Source organism: Adiantum capillus-veneris, chromosome 17 (assembly GCF_014529385.1).
Source record: "Adiantum capillus-veneris isolate H3 chromosome 17, ASM1452938v2, whole genome shotgun sequence".
Taxonomy (NCBI): Eukaryota; Viridiplantae; Streptophyta; class Polypodiopsida; order Polypodiales; family Pteridaceae; genus Adiantum; species Adiantum capillus-veneris.
Window position 1 is genome coordinate 29,159,559 of NC_140947.1, and position 13,105 is coordinate 29,172,663.

A 13,105-nucleotide genomic window follows, 5' to 3' on the forward strand; every position below is an offset into this window, starting at 1 on the left:
TGAACAACTATATGTATCAATTTTGATATCTCACCACAACATGTCTAACACTTGAGGGCCTTTAAAGGGGTTTCATATCTAGTGAAGGATGCACATATTTGTTTGCCATAAGCTTGTGTTTGCCCTTACTTACAGGTACTATCTCATGGTTTTTCTTGTATTTATGTTTGTTCAATGTCCACACCAAAGCTATTCAAGCATATCTTTGAATCATATTAGCTCCTTCCCGGCCCTCTCAATGCTATTTTTCATCCATTCTGAAAACTGAATAGTTTATTCTAATTTCTACTTTTGCAATCCGATATAAATGCTCTTTGAGTATCATCTTTTCATTTGTGTGTGTGTGTGTGTGGTCTCTCTCTCTCTCTCTCTCTCACACACACACACACACACACACACACACACACACCACTTACTATTGCTTCATCCTTGACAAACACACGCGCTTGATTTATCTCTGTTAGGCTAGGACTCACTTGTTGGTTAATGATAAACTTTTTATCAGCCTGACGTAAGTGCTTGACTTAATGCCTTACATGCACATGACTGTTACGTCATGCCTGACTTAATGCCTTACATGGACTTGATTGCTTGGTTGATTACCATAGGCTTTCACTCACACACACACACACACACACACACATCGTATCTGACTATGATTGCTTCATCCAACTACAAACACCCACACCTGAACTACTGATATAGCCAGTGACTATTTTGTCTTGTAGGGGGCTACCTTATGCCTGTGTTTTGGAAGAATTTAGTTGAAGCATAATTAAGTTGATGAATATACAACCTTACCTCCCTTAGGTCTAGTGGCTTCCTATAATGACTTAGCTTAATTGGATGGTCTAGAAAAATATGCCTATTGGTGGTTGATGGTTACACACACACACACACACACACACACACACACACACACACACACTCATGTTGCTTGATTTAAATTTGTAGTGGTGTGGCTCTCCTTTAAACATCTTAAAGACATTTCTTACCAGTGGATAAATTTTTGGCTTACCGAACTTGACTTTGGTTTTTAATAAGTATTGCTTAAAGTTCAATCTTTGGCTTGAGGATGGGAGCATTGTGGAGCTCTTGGAAACTACAACTCTTCTTTTGGGCTACTACCCTTTCTACAATAGCTTGGCTTAGGCAGTGAGTGAGAGTCGGTTGGTCTTAGATTGATCTCACCTCTGTAACCTTTCTATTGGCTTAGAACATCTTGCTTGTGTACATCTGATGGAACTCATCCCTAACTATGTTTGACTAAACTGCCAAGACTCGAGGGTGAGAACACTACCCAAAACTTGCTTTTAATGGGTTTATTATCCGTGGCATCATTTTTTACAGTCTCCTAAAGGGAGTCTCTCAATCCTGACGTGAGCCGATTCTGATGCAAGCTGTCGACCCTGCCTATTGCATGAAAACTCTGTTCCTTGTCCCCCTCTTCCTTCTTCCCTCTTCTCTCTCCCACTTGCTTCATCGCGGTGTACCTGCATACTACACATGGAGCTGCAATCTCGGACTCGTAGCTGATCTTGTATACAAAGCCTTGAGGATATTTCCTGTGCTAAACAGATTAGGCGGGCTTCCATTTCCTACTATTCATTAAGGTGAGGTTTGAATCTTCCTGGTTTTGTGCTGATTCTTGGAGCAGAGCCTACGACCGTCACCATCCTTATTCAATTGATGAAATTCTATATAAAGGTGAGAGATCCTCTCACCCACCCACCCACCCCCCCCCCCCCCCCCCCCCCCCTTCTTTTCCCACCTTGGGCATATGCCCTAAGGCACTAGGATAAAACAAATTTCTCTATTCAACTGACATTGGAAAGATACACTTTGGCCTTTTATTACCCTATGAGTACATGTCCTTAGGCTTTAGTAAAAACATGGGGGTAATTTTGAGCATTAGCTTTAAACTTGTACCAGGGCCTTTAATGCCATTCCCCTCTCCAAGCCATTGAGTGGTGTGCCCTCCTTCACTTTGTCATGCTGCGTACTAGAAAATTGATGTTTTTCTGGCATCAACCTCGCCTCACTCGCTTTGCACCCCATTAACCTATGATGTTGTACATGGCTCATCGGTGGGATACTTGCAGGCACCCGCGCTGACTCTGTTGGGTCTGCTTACTTGGTACAATATGCCTCTCTCTAATGTATTAAGCATAGTAGCTACTTTGTTTTACAAGGTTTTTTACAAGCTATGCTTTGTTTTACAAGGTTTTTTATGTTTCAAAAGAAGAAAGGTTTTGTTTTTTGGTTCTAGCCTTGATTCTACTGGCTGTCCACTTATTTTGTTAGCAAGCAATGCTTGGTTTGAAATTAATAAAAAAGGGTTTTTTTAAAATAATAAATCCGTGATGGTGGTGGCATTGTTTGCTTGCGTTGAATTGTGCCCTGTTAAATATATATTTTTGATTTATCTACTTTGGCCTTACATGATTTAAGGGAGAATGATTGTAAATTTGGTCTTCACTTAGTATAGTCAAAATGCGCTTATATTTTTCCTTTTGATTCATCTCCTAGGGCACTTAGATTAAAGAAGACACACACATCCTAGTTCACAGGATATTGCATTATAGTGCTTATGTCTTATATACAGGAAAAAACCTATTTACTTATCTCTGCTTACTTAACTTGCTTGCTTAGAGTATAGCTTATGAATTATCTTAAGCTTGGAATGAATCTAACTAGCCTATTCCATACTGGACTGAAATACATGTTCAAGGCTAACAAATATGTTAACTTGTTTATATGGATGTAGGTGAGTGTTTTTTACCAACTTGCTGTGGGGACTTTTTGGTTGGCACCTCTTATGGTAGGAACTCCCTCACCAACCACCCTATTTAGAAATGGGGTACATATTACTGCATCCCCTCTTCAATGAGCTCGCCTTTCCTTGTGTTGGCCTCGGCTACGACCCTCTGCATCCGTGGCTTTGACTGCATAAGGTCTGGTTGTGTTGCCCACTACCTACTTTCCTCCCCTCTCTCTTTCCCCTGTGTTTTCATCTAGTCTTGATTATTGGCTAACCTATTACTGTCTGTGTATCGCCGTCTCCTGCTTGCCAAGATATGCTGGGATTTTGTATCTGGCTATTGTAAAGCTCAACACTACTATTGAATGGATGCTTCTATAGAGACACTGCTTATTTAAACAAGTGAGGGACTCTCTTCTCCCTCACTTAGACTTGCTCTGCATGGGTGTGTGTACGCGAAAGAGAGCAAGGGATGTGGTATTATCACTGGTCGATCGATATTATGCATAGTGGATATTGTGGAACAGCATGCGGCGTCCTTGTGAATGATTGTGTGGGATGCGGTGCATCTTTACCGTGGCGAATGCATTCTGCTTGCTAAAAATAATGCCTCACAACTGGTGTTTTTTCAAACTCACCGATTGCCATCATCTGTCAGAACTATGGAGGTGCTGCTTGTGGATTTCTTGCTTTAGTTGACTGTTTTGGTTTGTCAAGCCATTACAATTTGGTGTTTATAATTTCTCGTATGCACAAAACTGGTCTTTTGAAGAGATTATTGAGTTTGGTAGATTACACAACAAAAAGTAAAAAAATGAGGGTATCCACTATCATGCCCCGAGTATCACTGATATATATGTTTCTTCCTCGGACCATGTCTCTTTTCCATGCTTTAACTGGTTAGGCTTTATGTTCCATGAACATTTTATTATCTGCTCAACTATGTTGCCTAAACACACAAGTTGTCGTATAATTTGGCTATATCACTGAAATTGATTGATATATTGGTGTATTTGTATACTGAACTGTGGGTATTCTACACCTAGAAAGAGTACTTTTCTTCTTTTTCCATAACCTCAAATGATTAGGAGGGGTTGGCTTACATCTAGAGCAATATGTCTAGTAATATCAATTCTGTTTTGCTTTGGGGAGAGGATTTAGTGTCTCGTGCTAAGGATAGCAGGTCTTCATGATTTGGTCTTGATTATTTTACACTTGATTACTGTGATCTTTAAGGGGGAAAGTATAAAAAACAGTAGTAATTTGTGATTTTTAACTTGTCGAGCTTACAAATAAAAAATTTTCTGGTTATATTGCTTTACCTAGGCTCACCATTAGGTTTCTGATGTAGATGGCATGAGTGATACATGGCTAGGGTAGCCGCGTGAAGCCCGACTCTAATGAGATTTCTTAATGGCTAAAAAACTGACATAAATGGTGTTTTTACTAATATATCAGATGTAGTGGAATGGTCAGCTTTGTTTGATGACATTATCAATATCATATTCTTCCCCTCAGGAATTTTTATGGTGTACCGAATGCTGGTATGCAATATATGAAAACCATTTTTATCATGGAAGGCCAATTCTAAAACCTCGGTGATGGTTGCACAACACTTATTGATTGGTAGTGTTGCTTTAGAAATATATGTTATGTTGAGCATGGCCTAATTTCATTTTGGCTTTTGAATCTACATATTTGCCTACTAATTGTAGGAATAGCGGATTGCCTTAGCCCTTACCGCTCCTGAATTGGGCTGCCTTTTCACTGGCTTGCATTGAACTTTATGGTTTTGTTGGATTAGTCTACTATAATTCGTAAACACATGCTGGGTTACCTTACCTTAGCCTCTTTGAATGGTTCTGATAATATTACATCTTGTATCAAACCACTCATTTACATTGGGAAGAGTTGCAAGTGGTTGCCCTACTGTGAACATACCTAATCTTAACTATGATATTGAGTTGACGCTAATCATTTCACTATATACTTGGGCTTTGCAAGTTGGTAGGGTTAACCAACTGAATGAACAAAATTGGATAGATTGAGAGCTTAACTTGGTTACTTGGAAAAAGTATTTTTTCAAGCCACTTGCATCAAAAGGGGTAATGGCCTTTTGATGCTTTTATGGATAATAAAAAAATGGAGTTACTTTTACTTGGATAAGATCAAGATGGTATCTTTTGATAATATGTTTAACTTGGATACTTCGTATTTCAAACAAAAAAATAAAATTTAAATATGGTAATAAAGAAAAGAGATTTTAAATCAATTTCATTTTGACATTTGGATCAAAAGGGGTGATGGCCTTTTGATCATAATAAAACCTTTTGAAAAACTAAATAAAGAAAAGTGTTTAGGTGCTAGCCACTTACTTCAGAAGGGGTAATGGCCTTTTGCCGCTTACAACATTTGATACTCTAAATTCATTTATGAATAGTAGGTTAAAAGTATAATTTTTTTTAAAAAGCAGGATGAGGATAATAACTGATAGGTTCTTTGCCATCTGTAATATGTATTCAAGGCTAACGAATCTATTGTCTTTATTTTATCGATACAGGTGAGAATTCTATCTTTACTAAGAGTTTTTTTGGCTTAGTTGATATTTGACTTCAAAGATCCCAGCTGATTCAACCTGAATGACCTCTACAGCTCTTTTTCTTTTGTATATGATCATTGGAATGATGTTTCATTCCTATTATGTTGTACAAAAATGAATCTAAGACTTAAATTGTTTTTGTACAAATCTCTACCCAGTTATCTAAAGTCAGTTGTCTTTTGAACGTTATGTTCTTTTGTGTATATGTATCAGTTTAATCACATACACACACACACACATTACTAGTATACTTATAAATAAAATTAAAAAAAATATTTTATACATGAGATGACACAAGATTGTGTTACCATACATATGTGGTAGTGATGTGTGTAAATACACTTAGGACCGTCGGGACATTTTTTCCCTCACGAGGATGTTTCCCCCCCGTGCATTGTTCATACACCCATCACTCTATGGCTATCTCATCTTTCATTGTGCACTAAGAAATATACACTCTCTGTTGTGTGCCTTGAGCTTCTTTGTCTTCTCCAAGCTGTGTGTGTTTCCTTGCAATCCTATTTCCAACAATTGGCATTAGAGCAGGTTGCTTCCTCTCGGACTTAGTCGTCAACATCGCCAGCATATCCTATTTTTTTTTTTCAAATTTTGATGAGCTCTTGTGAGCGTCAGCAGGTCGACAAACACTTTCAGACATCTCGGAGAGCTAGGTCTGCTCATAATTTCCATTTAGGCTCGTTTCAGTCTTCGTTTTTACTACAACCACTACTGCACATGCAATTTTGTCCTTTTGTATAGAATTTCTGTCATCGCCTTTTTCTTCAGAACAAGTGCCTTACAATCTTTTTGGGTTTTGTGCTATATAGCACGTGTTGGTCGCGCTTTGTTTCTTCTCTTTTTGGGCAGTTTTTACATCACGCGCAGACGCTCGTCATGACTGACAATAACATAGAAGTGTTCACGATGTTTGCTGCTGCTGCTGAGGATAAATTACATGGGGACAATTACCCAAGGTGGGGCTTACATTATGCAACATTTTCTTGTGTCAAAGGGTGTTTGGAATGTTGTGCAGGGCATTGATGTACGCCATGGTTCTGAGGATACAAGCGATGCTGAGGATGTTGCAGGTTTTGGTGGCTGCTGCCAGAGCTGTTTTGCCTACAACTGAGCAATCTTTTTGGGATGTTAGAGATGAGTGGGCTCATGCATTGATTGTGTTATCTATGAAGCACACTATTACTTCTCACATGTGTTTAGCTAAATCTACAAAACAAGCTTGGGATATTCTGGCTGGTCTTTATGCAAGTCGCAATGAGGCTAACATTACATTGTTGCGTAAAGAACTAGAGTCTCAGATTATGCATGAGGAAGATGAAATGGACACTTTCCTTGCTAGTATCAAGGATATTAATGATAACTATTTTTGCAGGCGAAGTCATTTTTGACAGTTCCCTTGTACAGACTGTTCTTGATGCTTTGTCAGATTCTTACTAGACTTTTGCTAGTACTTGGTGACTTATGACCCAAGGAAATCCTAAAGTTGTCAAGTTTGATGCATTATGCACATTGCTATTGCAAGAGTCACTTTTAAGAAAAAAACAAGGCTAAACAGAGTGCTATTGAATATGCCTTTATTGCCACTCAAAGAAAAAGCGGTAAAAACAATGTAGCCATTTCTCATGGGTCTTCGATGAGTGGCAAATCACCTATTTCCAATGCTTCTTCTCGTAGCACCTTGTTTGGAAATTCTCATCAAAAGGAAAAAAAGAAGGTGAAGTGAAGGTAGTGTCTTAATTTCTTCATAGTGTAAATCATTCCTAACCCTTCTTTTTTTGTGGCCGTGTAATTCTTTTCCACACTATTCAATTACTTGTTGGAGTCATATATAGAAATATCCATGTTATTCACTCTAGGAAGTGCTAGAGTGCATCCTATAGCATAGGTTGATGCATCTAGATGGACATGGAACGTCTTTGCTAATCTCGAGATTTTAAAATTGGATCAAAAATCAATCTCTACTTCAATGTCTGAAATGCTCATCCGTCCACTCAAATTTCACGATAAGGGAGTAGAGATGTTTGGCAATATATGCATACATATAGATAAATTGTCTATAGTATCCGAAATGGCACATCACGGCTTGTACCTCCCTAGTTTTTGTAGGCCTTGGTACAACATTAACCACTTGAAGCTTCTCAAGGTCTGAGGAAATACCATATTTGGACACTGTGTGTCCTAGAATCTTTTCCTGTCTTACCAAGACAAATTTCTCTAGGTTCAAACATATACGATATGTTCTACACATTTCAAAGACCTTTTTCAAGTGTTCTACGTACTCATTCCTTAAAAAAAAAAGCACGCATGAGTTAACCATGTAAATATCTAAGAATTGTCTTAGATATTTCTTAAAAGCATGACTTGTCAGCCTTTGGAAGTGACATGTGCATTGGTTAAGCCAAAGGGCATTACTGTATAAGAAAATATGTCCCATTCTATAGCAAAGGCTATCTTATGATGATCCTTTGGCTTTATGGCAAGTTGGTTATAGCTTAAAAATTCGTTGATAAAGCTATAAACTTCTTTTCTTGCAACTCTTTCTATCACATGATCTATAATAGACAGGAGATAATTATCTCTTATAGTAGTTGCATTTACCTGCTTGATTCACACATACTCTTAGCTTCCTATTTTTCTTGGGTACTATCACAATTGGTGAACCCCAATCTGTGTGCTCAATCTCATAGATAAACTCTGCCTCTTTCATCTTGTCTATTTCTTTATTTATCTTTTTTGCAAAGGTTTCATTATAAATATAGAGATGTTTTCTATTAGGTTTTGCATCACTTTTAAAGGGTATGATGTGCTGATAGATGTCTGGATCTACATCCTTAAGGTCTTTGTAGGACCATGCAAACACATGTCTATGCTCTTTGAATGTGGCTATCAAGAGTTTCTCTTCCTCTTCAATTAGTTTGTGTGGCAATGTATGCCAGTTTTGGTTCCTCTTCTAGTTCAACTAAATCTATACGCTTGGCTTTCTCAGGACCATTGTATGATGTCCTTGGTTCTTTAAGTTCTTGCATTGGTTGTTGAACTATGATCTTTTGATCTTATATTGTGTATCTCTTGTAGTGAGAGGGTGTGTCAAGTTGGTTCATGTCCGAGACCTCTTCCCTCTCCATCTTGGTTGTCAAAACCTCTTTCTAGGTTTGTTTCAATTTTTGGTATTCTCTTTTACACTCCATTCTTGTCATCCTTGATGGCATCTCAGTTATATCTTTGGTTTTTAATTTGCTTCGTTTCTTTGGATTGGTCTTTGTTGAAGCAAGTTTCGTAAATCTTCGTGTGATCTTGTCCTTGACACAATCTGCTACTCCTATGAGCATCAAATAATGTCTTTTATTTATTATAAGAGGCGTAGGTACTTCTCTATTGTGCTTTTGTTTCCTCACTCATTTCATGCAATACTTTTCTTATCTTTTGGTTTCTAGTTAGGAAAATTCTAGAAGATTGCCTCAATTTCTTTAGGTCTCATTTCATTTTCAAAGCTAATCAATAGCTCATCCTATACGTCTATCTTTGAAAGAGCATCATATTGTGAATCTTGGAACTTTTCCTTGTTTTTGTTGTTGAGATCTCTGTTGAGAATCTCATCAACTACGCGTTTGCACTCAATAGTTTCCTTTGTATCTAGGTCCCAAATCTTTGACCCTGACTTCAAGATAATACTTACCATTTGGAAGGGTACTATATCATAGCCCTATTTGTCACAAACTTTCATTGGGGTTACCTTATTTACACACACATCTAAAATAGCAAGTATCTAATTCCAGCCAAAAAATTCAAAAATTCCTCAAAAAATAACCTCGAAATATTCCTTATCCTCTATTGGGCTCTCTAGGATACAATGTTCTCTTATCAAGATCTCACATTCGAGAAGCTCCACACATCCAAAGATATGCTTTAATATGAAGTCATGCAGGTATCTCTTGCTCATTGACCATTGCTAAGTCAAATTCTTCCACAAGAGTTTGACTAACATCTCTGCAGCTATGGTCTTTTACATTGATCCTCATCGTCATAATCTCTTTGTGCCTCAAGCAGTGTGGTCATAGCCCCAATCTTGTACCATTTTAAGTTGACACATAAATGGACTCCCTAGAATGACATTAAAGTGTTTCCTTTTGCCAAAATTACTATTGCAAAGATATGTTTATACTCTACCCCAGAAGAGATCACAACATATCTACATGTCGCTCAACATGACCATCTGCAAGTTGTCATTTTATTCTTGTTTTCCTAAGAGCTGGTCTTTCTGATTTTCCCATATCACTTTAGTGGCCCATGGCCACTCTATCCTCGCTATCTAGTATAGCAATCATTTTTATCCCTTTATATTTCATTGGCAAGGTGGTATTCTCTTATTCTCCTTCACAATAATAAAATCACCCACCTTGTTTATAAGTACCAATTTTGCCTTTGGTTTGTCTTGTGTCATTTTTCCCATTTGATCATCTGAGGGGATATCTTGAAGAGGAATTTTTAATCCCACCTTCTCTAAATTTTTGCCCACATCTCCCCATAGATGTGGTCTAATCTGTACAACTCAAAGAGGGTTGTAGTGTATTGTATAGAAGGTAACATCAATTCATGTAGGCTTTTGGTGCCCATCATCTTTGGAATTGCCTTCCATTATGAAGGCATTACTCCAGCCTCCAATTTCATTTCGTGTTCTCCTATGAAGGATGGAATTTTTTTCAATGTATCAAGCTTACTCTCCCAAGATGCTTTTGTTTTTGCATCACCTTATAGAGATTGTATGTATCCTAGGTATAATTTTGGATCCGTGTTGATCTCAGTGATAGGTGTAGACTTGAAGGTTGCACTATCATCCTTTTTATTCCTTAACATTTGCCATAAGTCTCGTGGCCATGGTTTTTTCACTTCAAGAATTGGCATAATCACTTGTGACTTTGAGTCATCTGTGATATTAGCCACTAGCCTATTTCCTAATAATGTTTTTGTTTATGGTCTCACATGATCATTTGTTTCATTTTCTTTGTGCTCAATTTTCTCGTCCCTTTTTTAAATTAATACTTCTTGTTTAGGGATGTTTTGTTTTTCTGGAAACTATTAGAACTTGAGTTGTCTCTATGAGCCTTTTGCACATTTCAAGTCTTTGTTTCTCAATCTCTAGATATGGATATGCCATCCATATTTGTTCTAGTGTCTATTGGTTTTTATTCTAGTATCATAAGCTTGAAATAGAGACTCTAAAGGTTTCGCAACTTTATCCACTAGCAGTCAACCTCTCGATGATGTCTTGCTTGACACCGCTCTTCTTGTTTGTTCCCTATTTTTCTTTTCTTGTTTTAGCTTCTCTTTGGTTCATTGCAACTCTATTTTCAAGGAAGATTTTTCTTTTAGCCTTCTTGCTTTATTTTGTCTTGTTTAGCTTTCTTTTAGCCTCTAACGGCTTCCCCGGGGGGGGGGGGGGGGGGGGGGTAAAACCTTAAGACGTCTGTTGAAAATACTCTTCGCATGACAAATCAGTTATACAACAATCGGATCCAAAATTTTGCATGAGTATGGGCACAAATTTTAGCTCTCTCTCTCTCTCTCTCTCTAGGCTTTCTCTCTATTCCTACTCAAAAACTCTTTGCACAAAGCTATTGTACTCCAAGCTTTACCTCACTTGCTGCATAATCTAATATCGATTATCAATTCGCTCTAGGAAAACCTTAACTCTACGTAAACCTTAGCCACCCTAAGAGGGGTTGCGCATGTCCAAGAGCACGGAGGAAAACCAAAGTTCTAATACCACTTGTGAACACGTGATCTGTGCATGTGTGTGGGGATTGGGGAGAAGTAGGAACACTCTATGTGGATCAAGAATGGAGTGGCAAGATCTATCTCCTTATTCTAGTGTATATAAAGAATAAGGGGTGAATGGTTAGTGAGTTAATGGGCAACGAACCTCCAACCCAAGACAATGCACATCGCCTTTACCCCAACACCACAAAGGTCGATGTGACCCAACTCCAAAACCATAGTAGCTAGGCATGTAGAGTGCTTCTAAATAGCCTCTCTATGTTAAACCATAAGAGGTTTATTAGTAGGGATATTGAGGGGAGGAAGATTCTGGAAAACTTGCTTGATCTTTATCACTACTTATGATAGCTCATCATACCAAAAGAAATTTTTACTTCTTTCAAGACTTTTGAAGGGTAATAAGTCTTTGGGTACTTGAGGGTAGTGATGAGCAATCCACTGTAAACATCCAATAAAGGATGCGACTTCTTTGTGATCCTTGAGTTGATTGGAAAAACTTTGTAGCTTGTGTAGTACATGTTCTTGCATTTTAATGCATCCTGCAAATATTTCAATTCCTAAAAACTTGACCTGTGGCTTACAGAGATCTATCGTTTTTAAGCTCAGTACCAACCCTGTCTTGTGCAGCTTTTGTATAAAGAGTTGAAGGTGCTTGACATGGCTCTGAACATCTTTAGAATAGACCAAGATATCATCAATATAGAGAAGTAGAAATTCTTTACAATCAGCAAAGAGAATTTCTATCCATTCCTGTAAGAGAGAAGGAGCTGTCTTGAGTCCCATAGGAAGCACATTCCACTCGTACATACATTGGGGGACAACAAAACTGGTCTTGTAGCTATCCTGAGCTTGATTTTGACTGCCAGAAGCCACTCTTTAGGTCAAACTTAGAAAAGACCCAACAATTCTTTATCCTTCGTAGTAATTCGTCTTTTAGGGGCAAAGGATTTTTGTGTGTGTTCTGGCCAGTCATTGATAGATTTGTAGTTAATCCCACCAATCTCTTTTTCCCTCTTTTTTGTTTAGAGTGATTATTTATATAAAATACTTGCATGCGAATTGATTGGTGGATGGAGCAATTAATCCATTTGCAAGAAGACGATCAATCTCCTCATGACATAACTTAGTGTCCTTTAGAGACATACTAGGATGTGTAGCCTTAAGCCCTGTCGGCTTAGGGTCACCAAGCAAAGAGATCCAATATTCTTCTCTGTCCCAAAAGGCCAATGGGTTGTCACTTATTTGTTGTGCCAGCTGAGAAGCAATATGCTCAAGTTGGTTAGAGTATTTGATCCTTTCATTAGTGAACCATTGTAAAAACCGTTCATCTTTGTGAGGATTTGGTAGCATAGGAACGAATCCTCCCAGTAAAAAAGATCCTCCTGGCTTAGTGAGAACAATATAGGGAAGATCATCCAAAGAAAAGTGAATAGAAGCATCAAGGTGAATAGTAAATGGGGTAAGCTGGGAAATCAGATCAGCAACAATGGTAAGATCTGTATTAGGATGAGGATGTAAATACAAATACATTTGTATTTTAGCAGTCCCTAATGCTAGCTTACAAAGAACTATTTTATTGATGCTTCCCTTTGAACTATCAACATATGAAAGAATGATGCCATAAGACAGACTTTGGACAAGATGTGCTGGAACCAATGCTTGGTTGATTAAGGAAATAACAGATCCAGAATCCCAAAGAGCATCCAATTGAAAGGATTGTTCTTGGGGGAATTTAATCCATACCTCAGAATAGTATGCTCTGTTGTAGGCATGATTGAACTGAAGGATTTGGCATCCATTGATATTGCGTTCGGGGATCCAATCTGTTGTGGGTTCATTAGCAATTTGTGCCAATGTAGCAAGTTCAGACAAGTGTTGGGCCATTCCATAGACAAGATCTACTTTGGCTTCAGTAGTTGCTGTTACCATATACATCTGGTAGTGATGTGTGT